Below are 15,263 nucleotides of genomic sequence, written 5' to 3'. Positions count from 1 at the left end.
CTCACATGACAATTTAAATCCCTTAAATTGGATTGTGGTAAAATCGACTTACTCAACTGATTAATTTAATGGCTCACAAGAAAACATCCTTCAGAAATATAAGCTAGCTCATTTATTTAGTAACCTTTTATACTTTACCTGTCACTCACTCAATAAAACTCAATTAATCAGAGCCCAGAGTCTATAAATACAACAGCGTAGCTGTTGTTTTAGGAGACCCAGCTGATGGGTCTTCTACTGGTCTCTTCCTCAAGGCTATATGAACCCACTGAACACCAGGAAGAGTTTGTTATAGTGCCAAGAGCATGCCTCTGAAGGACAGATGCACGAGGCTTCAATCTTCTTTTGTAACGCTGCAAGTGAATGATGCTGGTTTATGGGTCACTGATAGGTCCAAAAGACCTTCCTGGTTGACTGCAGCAGGCATGCACATACTCTGTAGATTTAAGCTGTAGCCTCTGCCATGCATTTAGCGTTGAGACTTGGCGGGGGTTTGACTTACAATGTTTATGCTTAGAATTTCTCAGGTGACACTGTTTGCTATTTGCTTTTTGTTAATACTGAACAAAGCTGGAATAAATAACTATAATTATATTCCTAAATTTTCAGCCTATCAGTTGAGCAAGGGTTTGAAGGAAATTTCTCAACATGTACTAGTTCTATGGCTGTCTTCCCCTTAGTACAAAAAGTATATGACACCGAGAAACCCTTGGATAACCTCAGATAACCTCGTGTGAATGCTGTCAAAGTAGCAGCTATGTTCTCCAGGCTCTTTTTTCTTTCCCTTTGGATTGTGTAATCTCTTGAGAATTTGGAGCCAACTCTTCCTTTTTTAGAAATTAAGTCATCTCTTCTCTGTCATAGTATTCTGATTTCTGCAGAAGGGACTCACGGACAAGGCACATAAGACATGTATCTCTGCTCAGTAACTATCAATTCCGAGTCTCTATGCTCACAAAACTTGCACTCCTCATGAAATAAAATAGTGATAGATTAGCTTACAATAGAACATGAGCGAGTGACGATGCCATAGGCAGGAGAAAAGTGGATCAGAAAGGGTTGGAACAAGACTTGAACAATTTAGGAAGGCCAGGGAGGAAAAAGTACAATTGAATATTTTTTAAAAAAGTCACACACATCCTGAGGAGGGTGGTGTTTCAGGCACAGCAAATCACAAATGCAAAACCTCAAAGGCAAGAATGGTCTCAATGCATGAATAAATACTCCACAAGGCAGCAAGTTTTCATGGAATGGGCAAGATACATTCCTTAGAAACAGCTGGAGAGCAGGTTACACAGAGCTTCTTAGGTCATATACAAACATTGGTCTTTATTCTCTGTAAGGTTTTCTGGGAGATTTTTGGCCAAACTTGGTTTGCTTTGGGAAAGGTCTCTCTGGCTAATACCAAAATAATTAATTAATTATTAAAAAAAAAAACACAAACACTTGTACATATGTCAAAACAAGAGGCCAGGAACCAGAAACCAAGTAATGAGGATGTCAAATGAGAGATGGATTGTGGTGGCAGTACAATAGGAAGTTGTCAAATGCTTCATGTGTTTCTGAAACAAAAATGAATTGTTGATGAATTGAGGACATAACGTTGGAGAGATAGAAGTATCTGTTGGTTCTGCATTTGGGTCTTGACATTTGGACAGACATGCATGAAAATGTCCTAATGAAGTACACTATTTATGCAGTCCATACATGCTAACCAGTCAAGAATACAAAAAGATGTTCATAAAGAAGAGAATGTAAGCAAAAATGACTATTTTACACTGTACAAACCTGAAATGGTGAGAGTATTTTTTTTTTTTTGGATTTTTCGAGACAGGGTTTCTCCGTAGCTTTTTGGTTCCTGTCCTGGAACTAGCTCTTGTAGACCAGGCTGGCCTCGATCTCACAGAGATCCACCTGCCTCTGCCTCCCGAGTGCTGGGATTAGGGGCGTGCGCCACCACCGCCCGGCTGCTGAGAGTATTTTTTATGTTCACACTAAGTACTTAGTTCTAATTTTGTTCTTGTCTGGCATTTGTAGCAGTGATTTAGAATCGATCGTGCGTCTACAGTCTGTAGTTATTGTCATTGTTATCTCTGCATTGCATTACATATGATATGGGAAGCAATTGCAAAATTGTAACACAACAGCTTTAGTATCATCGTGAAAACACCTTCAATGGCAATACATTATGAAATATAAGTATGTGTTGCCAGACAGGGGAATCAAAAGACAATAAAAAATTGATTCTAGGAGGTCTGGCAATGAATATCCAAAAGTTAAATAAGCATGGGTCAATAGGGCTTTCATTCTTGATCTCTGTGTGGCTGATAATGAGTAAGGAATCTTTGCTTTACATTTAAATGATCTTAGGATTTTTGTTCTTAAATTCTCTGACTTTTTCCCAGAAGTATTTGTTACCTAAAATTTAAACTGCATTATGGGTCATAGCTAACAGAGGAAAACCAGGTATAAGTCACACAAGTGCTCAAAACAAAAGAGTAGGGTTAGCATTTGTAAATATTGCCTTATATAAATTCAACAATAATTATTATTGTATGAGATAGTTTCATATTTTGCTATATGTGCAAGGTGAGACTACTGAATCAACTCTTGGTATATGCTCCATGCTTTTAGGAAAAGAATTTGAGATTTCATGTGTTTTAGGTGAAAAATCAATGCTCTGAAAAAACTGAAAGTTTCTTAACTATTTTTCTGTAATCTGTAATACTAAAGTCTAAAAACAAGGAATGTTGACATCAGTACTTAGAGGGGACTATCAGCCTATGCAGCTGACGAAGGTGTTGCTCTATTAGTAGATAGGTACAACATACTCACTAATAAGCCAAGCCATACACAGCATCATACTTTGCACACAGACATCAGCAGATTTTTCGGTTGTACTTTTTTGTTGACAAACCCTGAAAGAACCCGATTTCTGGTTAAACTGTACCCATTCTGTGACTGTGACCTCAGAGTACATGACCAAGAAAAGGTTTAATATGTGATACTATGTTTTTCCAATGAGTCACATCTATACAGGTAGGTAGGAGAATATTCACAAAAGAATTTGAATGTGAGATGAACTAAAGATTGTACAGCACTTGCTTATTTTGTAATTTTTTTTTAAAAAAAGTAACTCCAATGTGTTTTAGCTCTACACTGAATAGTTACCTAGAATGGCCTACATTTTAAAATTGAGATTCAAATTTCATGCTTTCAAAATGGTGATGTTTGATTTCAAATTAGCAAATGATTACAAAGACATATGCTGTCCCCTAAGATTTCATGCTCTGTATGTCAGATAAAGAAAAAGATATGTGAATAACCATATTTATTCCTAGTTCTGGGAGCTGCCATACAGGTTTATCTTCCAGGGTTCTAAAGAATATTCCACTGAGCTCTCAATACCTAATGGCTCTTCTAGTCCAAAATTTCAAAGGCCTTCCACAATCCTCCTTAAAACATGGTCAGAATTATTACAGCAATACCCCACTTCTGGTACCAACTAGGGGTCAGTTGTTCTGATTGATTTTGTGTGTCAACTCAACACAAGTTAGAGTCATCCAAGAGGAAGGAGTCAAATTGAGGAAATACCTACTAGAGATCCAGAGGTAAGGCATTTTCTCAATTAGTGATCAATGGAGGAGGGCCCAGCCTGTTGTGGGTGGTGCCAACCCTGGGCTGGTGGTCCTGGGTTCTGTAAGAAAGCAGGCTGAGCAAGCCAGGGGAGCAACCCTGTATCACCCCCTCTGTGGCCTCAGCATCAGCTGCTGCCTCTAGGTTCCTGCCCTGTTTAATTCCTGACCTGACTTTTATCAAGGAGGAACAGTGTTGTGGAAATGTAAGAGGAAATAAACCCTTTCCTCTCCAACTTGCTTTTTGGTCAAGGGTTTCATCATAGCAATAGAAACCCTAACTAAGGGTCTTGTGACAATAATTGAAGTATTTTGATATATTTCAGTAGAAATATTAGTTAAGGAAAGAGAGTATCCTTGCATTTTTTTTTAACCATGAAAAACTAAAGGTTTTAATAAGAGGTTCCAGATATCGAGACATGTTGACACACAGAATTGTTTTTAAAGTAGCTCACGAAACATAGTAAGAGACCTGGATACCTTGTCAAATAATGGCAAGGCAAGGTTAATGAATGTGTCAAAAGGAGAGAAATCGTGTTTAACATAAGACTTGTTAGCCCATTTGATTGAGTAATAGGAGAGACAAGAAACCATGGCACAGAACCAGATAACAAATGAAGGATGTAGATGACCAAAGCATATGAAAATATCCACTGATATGTTCTATTGAAATGAAGGGATCTGCTTATAGCCACAGCAGAGGTAAAAGGATATATTTCAAGCTCCTTTAGGACAGAGAGATTTTATTGCGATGACATGATGTGATGTCTGATACATATATTGATCAAATCAGTATGGCTAGTATCATCTATTGCTTTCATCGTTTATCAGTGTTGACAGTATTCCAGAGTTTCTTAAATAAAAAAGCAAACCTTCCCGTTAACTGTAATCTCCCTACTGTACAGAACACCAGACCTTCTTTCTGCTGGCTGTGGTAACCCCCTCCCTGCACACCCCTCTGTCTCCAGATGTTGTTTTTCTTCTTTCCTCAAAGGAGCCACTTTTAGAGTTCACATCTGAGTGTGATTATGCAGTGTTTGTTGCTGTACTTAGCTTTCTACTTTCTCTAAGAAAACACCTGAAAGAAGCAACTTAAGAAAGAGATTTGGGTTCATGCTTTAACAAGGCAAGTGATCCAAATTCAGTAAATGAGGAGGGAGCTGATCGCTTTGCGTTCTCTATAAGAACCCAGAGAGGTGAATGCTGGCACTCCTCGGATTTTCTTGTTTGTTTTTATTTGCTTGTTGTGCTTTGTTTTCCCAGTTTTTATTCAATCCAAATTAATAGTTTAGTACCTCCAACCCTCAGGATGGACATTCTTTTCTCACATTATTCCCAGAGGCGTGTTTGCTATTAATTTCAAGTCTAATTCAAACTGACCACTGAGATTCACTACTGCATCTGTTCTTCGGTGCTTAGCTTCTTTCAGTTAACATAAAGCCCCGAAAGTTCATCCATATTGTCTCAAATAATAGAATTCATCCATGTTTTAGGCCTGGATACTAGTCCACTGTATGTGTGTACCACATCTTATCTATGTATGCCTCTTTTTTTAGAGATTTTGAATTGTTTTCATACTTCGGAAACCTCTACATGTATTTGCAGGGAGGGTCATACCATGAGACTTGTGTGGAGATCAAAGGACAAATGGCAGGAGTTGGTTCTCTCCTTCCACCATGTAGGTCCCAGGGATTGAATCTGGATTATCAGGCTTGGTGGCAAGCGTCTTTACCCAGTCACTGAACTGTCTTGCCGGCTTTGTTTTAATTCTTAGTTCTTGTGAATAATCCTTCAATAAACATAGAAGCACAGACATCTCTTTCACATTCCAATTTAATTTCCTTTGGGTATATTCCCAGACTGGAAATGCTGAATCATACATTAGTTCTATTTTTAATTTTCTGAAGAACTTTCATGACATTTCTCAAAGTAGTTTTAGAAATGTGAATTTCTATCAACAGTGTTCATATAAACCCTCCTCTCCCCCTTGCTGGATAATTTCAGTAACCTTTAGCTCGCTCTGATAACAGCCAGCCAACTAGAGTAATGTAGTAGCTAATTATGGTTCCCTGTGTATTTATTTCTCTAGTGATGATGGCCTTTGTATACTTTAAGAAATGGACACTGTGCTCTCTCACCCATTTTTTGAAAGTTATTCTTCTCTCCTATTTTGTATCCTGACTGCAGTTTCCCCTCCCTCCGCTGCTCCCAGTCCCTCTCCTGTACCTCCCACTCTTCCTCAGATCTACTTCTCCTCCTTTCCCTTCAGAAAAGAGCAGACCTCCCAGGAATATCAACAGAATATGGCATACAAGTTACAAGAAGATTAGACACAAACCCTCATATCAAGGCTGGACAAGCTAACCCAGTAGGAGAAAAATGGTCCCAAGAGCAAGTAAAAGAGTCAGAGATGCCCCTACTCCCACTGTTAGGAGTCCCACTAAAGCCCAAGCTAATATAACGGTAATGCATAAGTAAAGGACCTAGCTCAGATCCATACAGGCTCCCTTTGTGTTGCTGCAGTTTCTATGAGTCCCTCTGAGTCCTGCTTAGTTGATTCTGTGGGACCATATTCTTGTGATGTCCTTGACCTTCTCCTACAATCCTTCTACAAAATCCTCCGAGCTCTGCCTAATGTTTGACTGTGAATCTGCATCTGATCCCATCAGTTGCTGGATGAAGCCTCTCTGATGATGACTGGGCTAAGGCTTCAGTCTATGAGTATAGCAGAATTTCATTAGGAATCACGTCATTGATTTATTTTGTGTTGTTTTTGCCCAGTTGTGTTTGTTTAAATCCTAGGTCTCTGGGCTGTCCAGCCTCTGGTTCCTAGCCACTCAGGCAGTGTCAGGTGTGGACACCCTCTTGTAGCATGGGACTCAAATCGGACCAGTCATTGGTTGGCCACTGGCACAAGTTCTGCGCCATCGTAGCCCCAGCCCATTATTCAAGCAGGATAAACTGTAGGTTGAAAAGGTTTTGTGGCTGTGTTGATGTTCCAGTCCCATAGGAAGCCTTACCTATTACAGAAGATGGCTGGTTTAGGCTCTGTATCCTCTGTTATTAGGAGTCTTTGCCAGGATCATCGTAGAAGATTCCAGGGAATTTCCTTTGCATTAGGGTTCCACATCACATCTGAAATGCTCCCCAATTCCAGTCATCCCTCTGAGAACTCTCTCCACCCACCCCCCATTCTTCCTGATTTCAACCCCACCCACCCCCAGTCAACCCAATAAATCCATTTCCCCTTCCCAGAGAGATTCATGCATTCCCCCTGCCCCAAACACACACACACACACACACACACACACACACACACACACACACATTGAGTCTTCCTTGTTACTTAGCCTCTCTTTGTCTGTGGATTGTGGCATGATTATCCTTTACAGATAATATCCACTTATAAGTGAGGACATACCATACTTGTCTTTCTAGTTCTGGACTACCTTACTCTGGATGATCTTTTTCATTTCCATCCTTTTACCTGCAAATTAGATTAAATTACCAAAAATAATTTCTCTTAAGTTTCTTGAACATTCTAGACATTAGCCCCTCAACAGAGAAAGAGTTTGCTAATTTATTATTGGGCCATATGTGAATTCTCAGTAAGAGGAAATCCTAAACTGAGAGTCATGTATAAACATGTAAAGCAAGAGCTATCACATAGATGTATATATTCATATATGTCACTTTTTATTTAACTTTTAGTATTGCTTCCTTCCCTTATTTCACAAAAGCCACAGTTATTCATGGGGAAATGTGTGGATGTGTGGGGGTTGGGTTTTTTCTGGTTTAGTGATTTTTTAATGATCTTCGTTATGTATGGATAAAATGGCATGGATTCTTCACGCACAACTATCGTCCTTGGATGAAGGCATTGAACAGATTTAAAGAAAATGTAGCTGGCATTATAGTTATGCATATCTCCTCTTCACATTGAACTAAAATTGGAAAGTGTCAAAGAAAGTTGATGGCCCTCGCGTTTCCTTTGATTTGATTTGCATTGCCAAGTAGAATGGGACACAAAAGTCAGACGGTTTTGTGACAGGTTTCCTACCAATGCGCACACAGTCAGGAGGGCTAATATCTGAACCTCTCAAAACTACATCACACAGTGTACATTCCTTTTTCACTATAAAAAATCCATGCACTTTAAAAGGAAGTACATTACTAAGCTTACATTTGACCATCATGAAAGTCTCGACACTTTTCCAAGGAAAAAAAACCCATAAGTAAACTAGAGAACTTTATCAAGTCAAGTGGTATAGAAATACTTGAACTGATGGGGAGTTCAGAAAAAAGAAGAAAACTCAAGTAGAACTTCTGCTCACTTGACATATCCTCCTCCTGAACTCTGACATTTTGCTAATATTTTGAAGCCAATTGTGGTGAAAATAACAGCTGTGTCCTTCCCACTCCGTGTGCAACTGGGCGAAAACTGTCATTGTTGCAGCAAAACTCTGAATTTTATGTACCATATGAAGGCTAATGACCCGCGGTGCCCATGAGTGATGCTTCCTGGATACTGTTAAAGGCCAAGTTCTTCCGACAGTGAACTGCTTTTTAATCAAGCAAAAGCCCTAATGAAAGAGAAGTCTTGGCAGAGCCTGTGTATGTGAAGTACATACGCAATTTCTTCATCTAAAACCCAGCTCTCTTAGTGTGGTGAATAAAGCCAGGGGCATTTATCGCTTTCACCATCAGCATGCATTAGTGTTAAAGCCTTGCATCTTCCTAACAGATACTCTGCCTGGGCCCTTGAAAGTGTCCTAGTCATTACATAGCTTTGTCTTTGAAACTATTATCTTCCAAAGTTTTTATTTAGAACTTGAACTAAGTACACAGTTTTAGCTACCTTAAATTTCATGGTTTTTTTTTCCCCCGGAGGAAAACCGCTCATATATTTGACTGAACCAGGGTCAGAAGTCTCACTCTATTTTTTGAGACTAGAAGAATCTTAGAACAGTTTCACAAGAGAATTTTATTTCAGTGATGAGACATTCTTGTAAATGTTAGGCTTAAAGTTGAGGTATAGTGGTTCCATGTCCTTACAATGACAGTTTCTTCTGTTGCTGGGAGACTCTGAATGCATGCTGTTTAGAGGAAAAAGGTAGATGTAGAAACCCCACAGTCTTTCCTGCTACAAGAGGGGTCAAGGAAGCCAAAAGGAAGATGCCTATTGTCAGCCATCCACAAGATGCTCTAGAGACACCTGGGAGGAGGGCAAAACTCTGTCAAAGGTTACTTCTGTTCAGAGCATCCCAATTCAAAAGAAGGATTTAAATGCCTTCCCTGGTGAACAAAGGCTGTTGATGACGACTTCCCAAGATGATTTCATTTCCCTCGGAGACAAAGGATTGGCTAAAGTTTGAATTCAACTGAAGTGTATTAGAAAACTCAAGTGTCTCCTTCTGCTCGTAATGGGTATTTGATCCTCTTTGTTATCAGAAGACATTTAAGTTGCAACTTGAAGCACCCACAACTATTGAAAGAGGCTCAAAAGTGATTGAATCCTAAGAATAACATCAACAATTTCTCGTTCAAAAGAACCTCTTGAAATCTTACCATCAGAATAAGCCGATGAAGAGTGCTACTCCATGAAATTTGTTATAAACCAAAATTAAACTTTTTAAATAAGCGATTTAGTGGATTTGGCTTCATTAATCTCCGGGAAGCAATCATCTATTTTTATATAAAAAAGTCATTTAATCCTTTGTAGTATATGACACAAATCAAGGATAAATGCGGGGGTGGGGATAAATGAGCACTTAAATATATTTTAGTCCAATTTTTGGTGCTACCGAAAAACAAAAAAACAAAAAAAAAAAAAAGCTGATACTGTGTAGTTTATGAGGAACAAACACCAGAACACCCGAGGCAAGGTGGCAGCGTCTAACACCTATTGAGTCTTTTTTCTTCATACCCACAAGTCAGCAGGTGGGAATGACAAGCTAGGCGGCTAGCTTGTCTGCTGGATGAAGCCTTATTTGTAAAGACTTACTTCCACAAATAAATAAACAATGACTTAGCAGTCTGAAAGGTGGTGTTCCCTGGCCCTCTCACAGTGACAACACATGAATTTTGGAAGGACACATTCAAACCATAGCAACACACAACAGATTCTGAAAAACATAGCATACCTTCCCATTATTTACCCTCAAAATAATGACTGTTCTCCAGTAAGACATTAAGGGATCAACACGACAATATTGTTCTACTAGTCTTCTTTAAAGTTTTAGCAATTCTGTGTAGTTACACAACCTTCTTTATGTGGGTTATATATTATTTACAAGGAATGATAGCATCATATGTGAATGATAAAACTACGTGAACATTATGTGAGTGTGTGCATGGAATAGGGACGACACATGCAATGGAATATTTAACTGTATGTGAGACATTTAAATATTCACCAATTGAAAGTGAAGACATTGGAGTATTCACCACTAAAATGGTATCTCATTGTAGCGAGAATTCGCATTTCTTTGATCACTAAATTGCTGAACATCCCTTCTTATAATTACTGGCCATATGTGCTTACTTTTCTGTTTTTGCATAAATTCTATGCATATTAAGATGATAATTGTAATAACGACAAGGAATAGATGTACTCATTGCACTTGCTTTTAAGGATATGATTCATAATTTCATCCGGGAAAATGCAGCAGGAAAGTGATTACCTCAGTCATTAGAAAAAGAATTTTATAAAATACAACTGTAGTTCTGTTTCTGTGGCTTTCTTTATCTGAGTAGACACATTTATTTTTATGATGTGTAAAGTGTTTTCAACATGTCACTTTCTTGTAGCAAGAAGAGGGTCTGTGTGGCAGGAACCTTCATAGTCTCTAATTGCTCTAATGGGTCATTGATCTTAAAGTTATCTAAACTGACCCTCGCAGTAGCGTGCAATGCCACTGGAGACTGTGAGCGTCACTTTTGGGTAAATACTCACTGCAAGCTTTTATTTGCGATTACAAATGATAAACAGTATGTTCAAGAAGCTTGTAATTACAAGTCCTTACACAGTAGTTCAGAATAACAGACTCCTTGGAGAAGCTGAATTTTATATCAGTCAAAGGAAGCCAGCATTCTATCTTCTGTTGACCACAGGAGTGGAAAGCAGAGCTTCTATTTTGAGCACCGTAGATGACAAGTGCTGTTCCCCCGTTGAACAAATCACCTAACCTTTTCATGCTTTCGTATTGTCACCGTGGATGGGGACAAGTCTATTTATATAATCCCATTGAAATTGCTAGCTTACCGATTGGTACCTCCTCAACGAGCTTTCTTTAATTTCTTACAGTGATTCACATATATCAAAAAATAAATAAAATTGCTACCAATATATTTAACCAAATCTATGCAAAACAACTATTTCCTTCTGTTTTCTTTCTTCTGTCCTCCCTTCCTGTCTTTTTCATTCAAAAGGACATATTCCAGGTTTAAAGACATATATATATATACATGGGTGTAAATACATATATGCATTTTAGATATATATTTATTTTTAAATATACTTATTTTGATTTTACGTGCATGAAATCATCAAGTTTTTTTTAATTAACAGTACCTGCTAAGATTTAGCCATATTTTTTGATTTCCAGTGATTCATTTGTTTTGACTGCCACCTAAAATTCTACTGTGAGTGATAACACACCTTCTTAATCTACCCTCCCATGGATTGTCATTTGACTTATTTCCCGTTTTAACTCTGAGGAATGATGCACAAGTGTCTCATATTAGATGACCACAAATGCCCAGGACTATTTATGCAGGAATGGGCTAAAAGGTACAAGAGTAGTTAATACGAATAGACGATGGGAGCTGTAGAGGTGTCCCAGGGAGCACACAACTTGTCACTTAAGCTCGAACATCTGAGCCAGAATTCCTAGAGCCCTCAGAGAACCAATGCTCTTAAGGCAAGATGGGAGCTGGAGGCTGAATTTGTGGAAGCTCATTGGCCTGTTATCCTGGCATATTAAAAGGCAAAACAAGAGACTCTTAAGGTGAAAAGGAGGGGTATATGTCTGCCTCCACTCACGTACAGATACACACACACACACACACACACACACACACACACACACAAGACCATGGCAGTCTTTTGTTCGTTTTTAAGATGCCTTTCCTTAATAAAATTGTTAGTTTTACATGTTCACTTTTTAAAATAATCTGTGCTCTTCAGAAATCTTATATTTCCCAACCCTAACATCTACAGACTTACCTATATTTTCTACCAAAAATTTTACTTTTCAAACATATGCACCTGGAGTTTACTTTTGCATATAAGTGTGAACACACATCCAAATTTATATCAGGATACATCTTCAGTTTCAAATTCATTTACTGAATAAGCCATGAAGCCCTTCCATATATGACATGATTACACATCATAACGCACACACACACAACTTTTTTCTCGGTACTCTGTTTAACTAGTCAGTTTACTTCTTCCTTCACTAAAATCCACTTATCTTTCTCTGAAGAGTCACAGCTATGAGTGTGGTGAGATGGATAGTGTGTAATTTAGCCTAGTTATTTTCACTTTTGTTTCAATGAGAAGGTTTTTGTGTGTGTGTGTTTGTGTGTATCTGTCTGTGTTTCGGTGTGTCTGTGTTTCTCTCTGTGTCAGACAGAAGAAACACAGGCACACAAACACACATACACACAGAGAGAAAGAGAGAGAGAGAGATAACCCAGACCCAGAAAGATGAGCATGGTTTGTACTCACTCATAAGAGGATACTAGCTGTAAAGCAAAGGATATTGAGCCTATAGTCCAAGACACCAGAGAAGCTAAGTAACAAGGAGAACCCTAAGAGAAATATATATATATATATATATATATATATATATATATATATATATATATACATGGGAAGGGGAAATAGACAAAATCTCCTCAGACAATTGGGAGTGTGGGGGTTGGGGAAAAGTGAGGGAAGAAGGGGAAAAGAGGAGAAGGCGAGGGGGTAGGAGAGCTTGAGAGAATGGGATGGTCAAAATGGGGGAAGTACTGAGATGGCAGCAAGGAAAGAGATGTCCTGATTGAGGGAGCCATTGTAGGGCTAAGAAGAAACTTGGCACTAGAGAAGTTCCCAAGAACCCACAAGGATGACCCTAACAAAGACCCTAAGCAATGGTGGAGAAGGTGCCTGAACTGGCCTTGCCTTGTAGTCAGATTAATGACTGTCTTACATATCACCATAGAACCTTCATCCAGCAACTGATGAAAGCAGAGGCAGAGAGCCACCTTGGAGCACTGGGCTGAGCTCCTAGTGTCCAGTCAAAGAGTGGGAGGAGTGAGAATATGAGCAAAGTATTTGGGGCCATGACGGGAACACCCCCTGAAACAACTTAGCTGAACTAATGGGAGCTCACCAAATCTGGCTGGACAGAGATGGAGATAGCATGGGACCAAGCTAGGCACTCGGAATATGGGTGACAGTCATATGGCTAGGGCAGACTGCGGGTACCACTGGCAGTGGGACCAGGATTTATCCCTACTGCTTGTACTGACATTTTGGAACCCATTCTCTTTGAAGGGATACCTTGCTAACCTGTATATAAGGGGGAGGGCCTTGGTCCTTTCTCAAAGCCATGTGCCTTGCCCTCTGAGGAGTGGCTGGGGGGATGGGGTAGGGGTCAGGGAGCAGGAAGAGAGAAGGGAGTGGGAGCTGGGATTGATATGTGAAATAATAAAAAGTTAGTTTTTATTTTTTAATAAATAGAAAAATTAGAAATGTAAGACACCCATGGATTGTTAGACAATGATGAGCTTGTACTATAAAAAGTATGATGACTTCGATTCTGTCTTTTTTTTTTTTATCTGAGGCCCAGTGGGGAAAGATAGAAATAGAACACAGTCTAATCTTTGAAAGACAGTAGTTTCAAGTTTATGATTTCTCCCTCTCCATTTCTTTTATTAAAGTTAATTAAGTTTACTAAGAGTCGGATATCTCATGAGACAGAAGGTAAAGATTAATTATCCTCCATTATAATTGCAATAAAAATTAGTATATATGGTGTATGTCAGCTAATGAGCAATCAAAAATATTCATTCTGTTTAAGACTACATTGTATGGATTTTCATATGGTAAATGCACAATGTCTTTGACACAAACGTTAGCAGTATATATGGGGTTAAAGGAAAATTAAGATCCATGTAGTGTTGTAGTTTAGCGGTGGCAGCAAGAACAAATCATGACATAAAGTAAGCCTATGGAGAAGTTTATTGATAAGGGGAAGAAGAGAGGAAATCGTGAAAGTCAGCTGAGAGAAGGGAGGTACTGAAGAGAGAGCCAGCGCCAGGTAGAGCTTGCTTAAAAAGTTTCTTTGGGGGGGAAATAGACAAGGTTGCCTGACAAAATTGGGAGCATGCGGGTAGGGGGAGAAGTTAGGGTGAGAAAAACCAGATGGAGGAAGGACAGACATGAGAGCAAGGAAAGCGATATCTTGATTGAGGGAGTCATTGTGATGCTAGCAAGAACCCTGGCACTAGAGAAATTTACAGGAATCCACAAAGATGACCCCAAGCAATAGAGAGGGTGCCTGAACTGCCCTTGTCCTGTAGTCAGATTGATGATTATCTTAAATCTCACCATAGAACTTTCATCCAGCAACTGATAGAAACAGAGGCAGAAACCCAGAGCGGAGGAGCACTGAGCTGAGCTCCCTAAGTCCAGTTGAAGAGTGGGAGGAGTGAGAATATGAGCCAAGAGGTCAAAACCATAATGGGGACACCCACTGAAACAGTCTACCTGAGCTAATGGGAGCTCACCAACTCCAGCCAGACAAGGAAGGAACCAGCATAGGTCCAAACTAGTCCCTCTGAATGTGGGTGACAGTTGTATGGATGGGACAGACTGCAGGGCCCCTGGCAATGGCACCAGGATTTATCCCTACTCCTTGTACTGGCTTGTAGGGAACCTATTCTCTTCTGATGGGTACTTTGCTCAGCCCAGATATAGTAGGGAGGACTGTATCCAAAGAAATGTGCTTTACCCTCTCTGAGGAATGGATGGGGGAGGGATTGGTGTAGGGAATGGGAAGAGGGGAGGGAGAGGGAACTGGGATTGATATGTAAAAATAAAAAGAGATAGTTTGTTTTCTTTTTAAAAAAAAATAAAAATAGAATAAAAAGATAGACAATCCCAGTTACTACAGAGGAGGAGCAAAGTCAAGCCAGCAACTGTATAGCTATAGTTCATAACAACATGTATTCTTATTAAAAAATACAGCAAGAAGGTAAAAAAAAAAAAGTCCCTTTGGGCATGCGTACTGAGCTCTATGCATCCTCACAGTGCATGACATTCGGTGGTGGGGTCTTGGGCTGACTAAGTATTTGCCTGAATACCGACAAGAGCATGAGTGGCTGGAAGACTCTGGGGCTGGCTATGTATTTGCCTGAAATGCTGACAGGTGTATCTTGTCAGGAGGTAGGGGGTGGGCCAGCAAAATGCCTGAATGCTAATGTATTTATTCTGTTCTTTGCCTTTAAAGAATCTTTAGTTTCTTCAAGAGTCTGATGAAATTATTGACCCCTTTTCCAGAAAAACTAAAGTGTTTAAACATTTTTCTTAAAAATTCAGGGTTTGGGCCAGGCAGTGGTGGTGCACGCCTTTAA

General features: G+C 39.4%; 1 protein-coding gene across 5 annotated transcripts in view; it reads left to right on the top strand.

The window, feature by feature from the left end:
- Positions 1-15,263, top strand: part of Lin7a (lin-7 homolog A, crumbs cell polarity complex component) — a 132,012-nt gene that overhangs the window by 50,615 nt on the left and 66,134 nt on the right. The window lies entirely within an intron of this gene.

The sequence above is a fragment of the Microtus oregoni genome, unplaced genomic scaffold (genome assembly GCF_018167655.1).
Source record: "Microtus oregoni isolate MIOR12 unplaced genomic scaffold, Mior012 000001F_ref0000356, whole genome shotgun sequence".
In the NCBI taxonomy this organism is placed as follows: Eukaryota; Metazoa; Chordata; class Mammalia; order Rodentia; family Cricetidae; genus Microtus; species Microtus oregoni.
The sequence above is the reverse complement of the archived record's forward strand: the minus strand, read 5'-3'. Positions and strand labels throughout refer to the sequence as shown.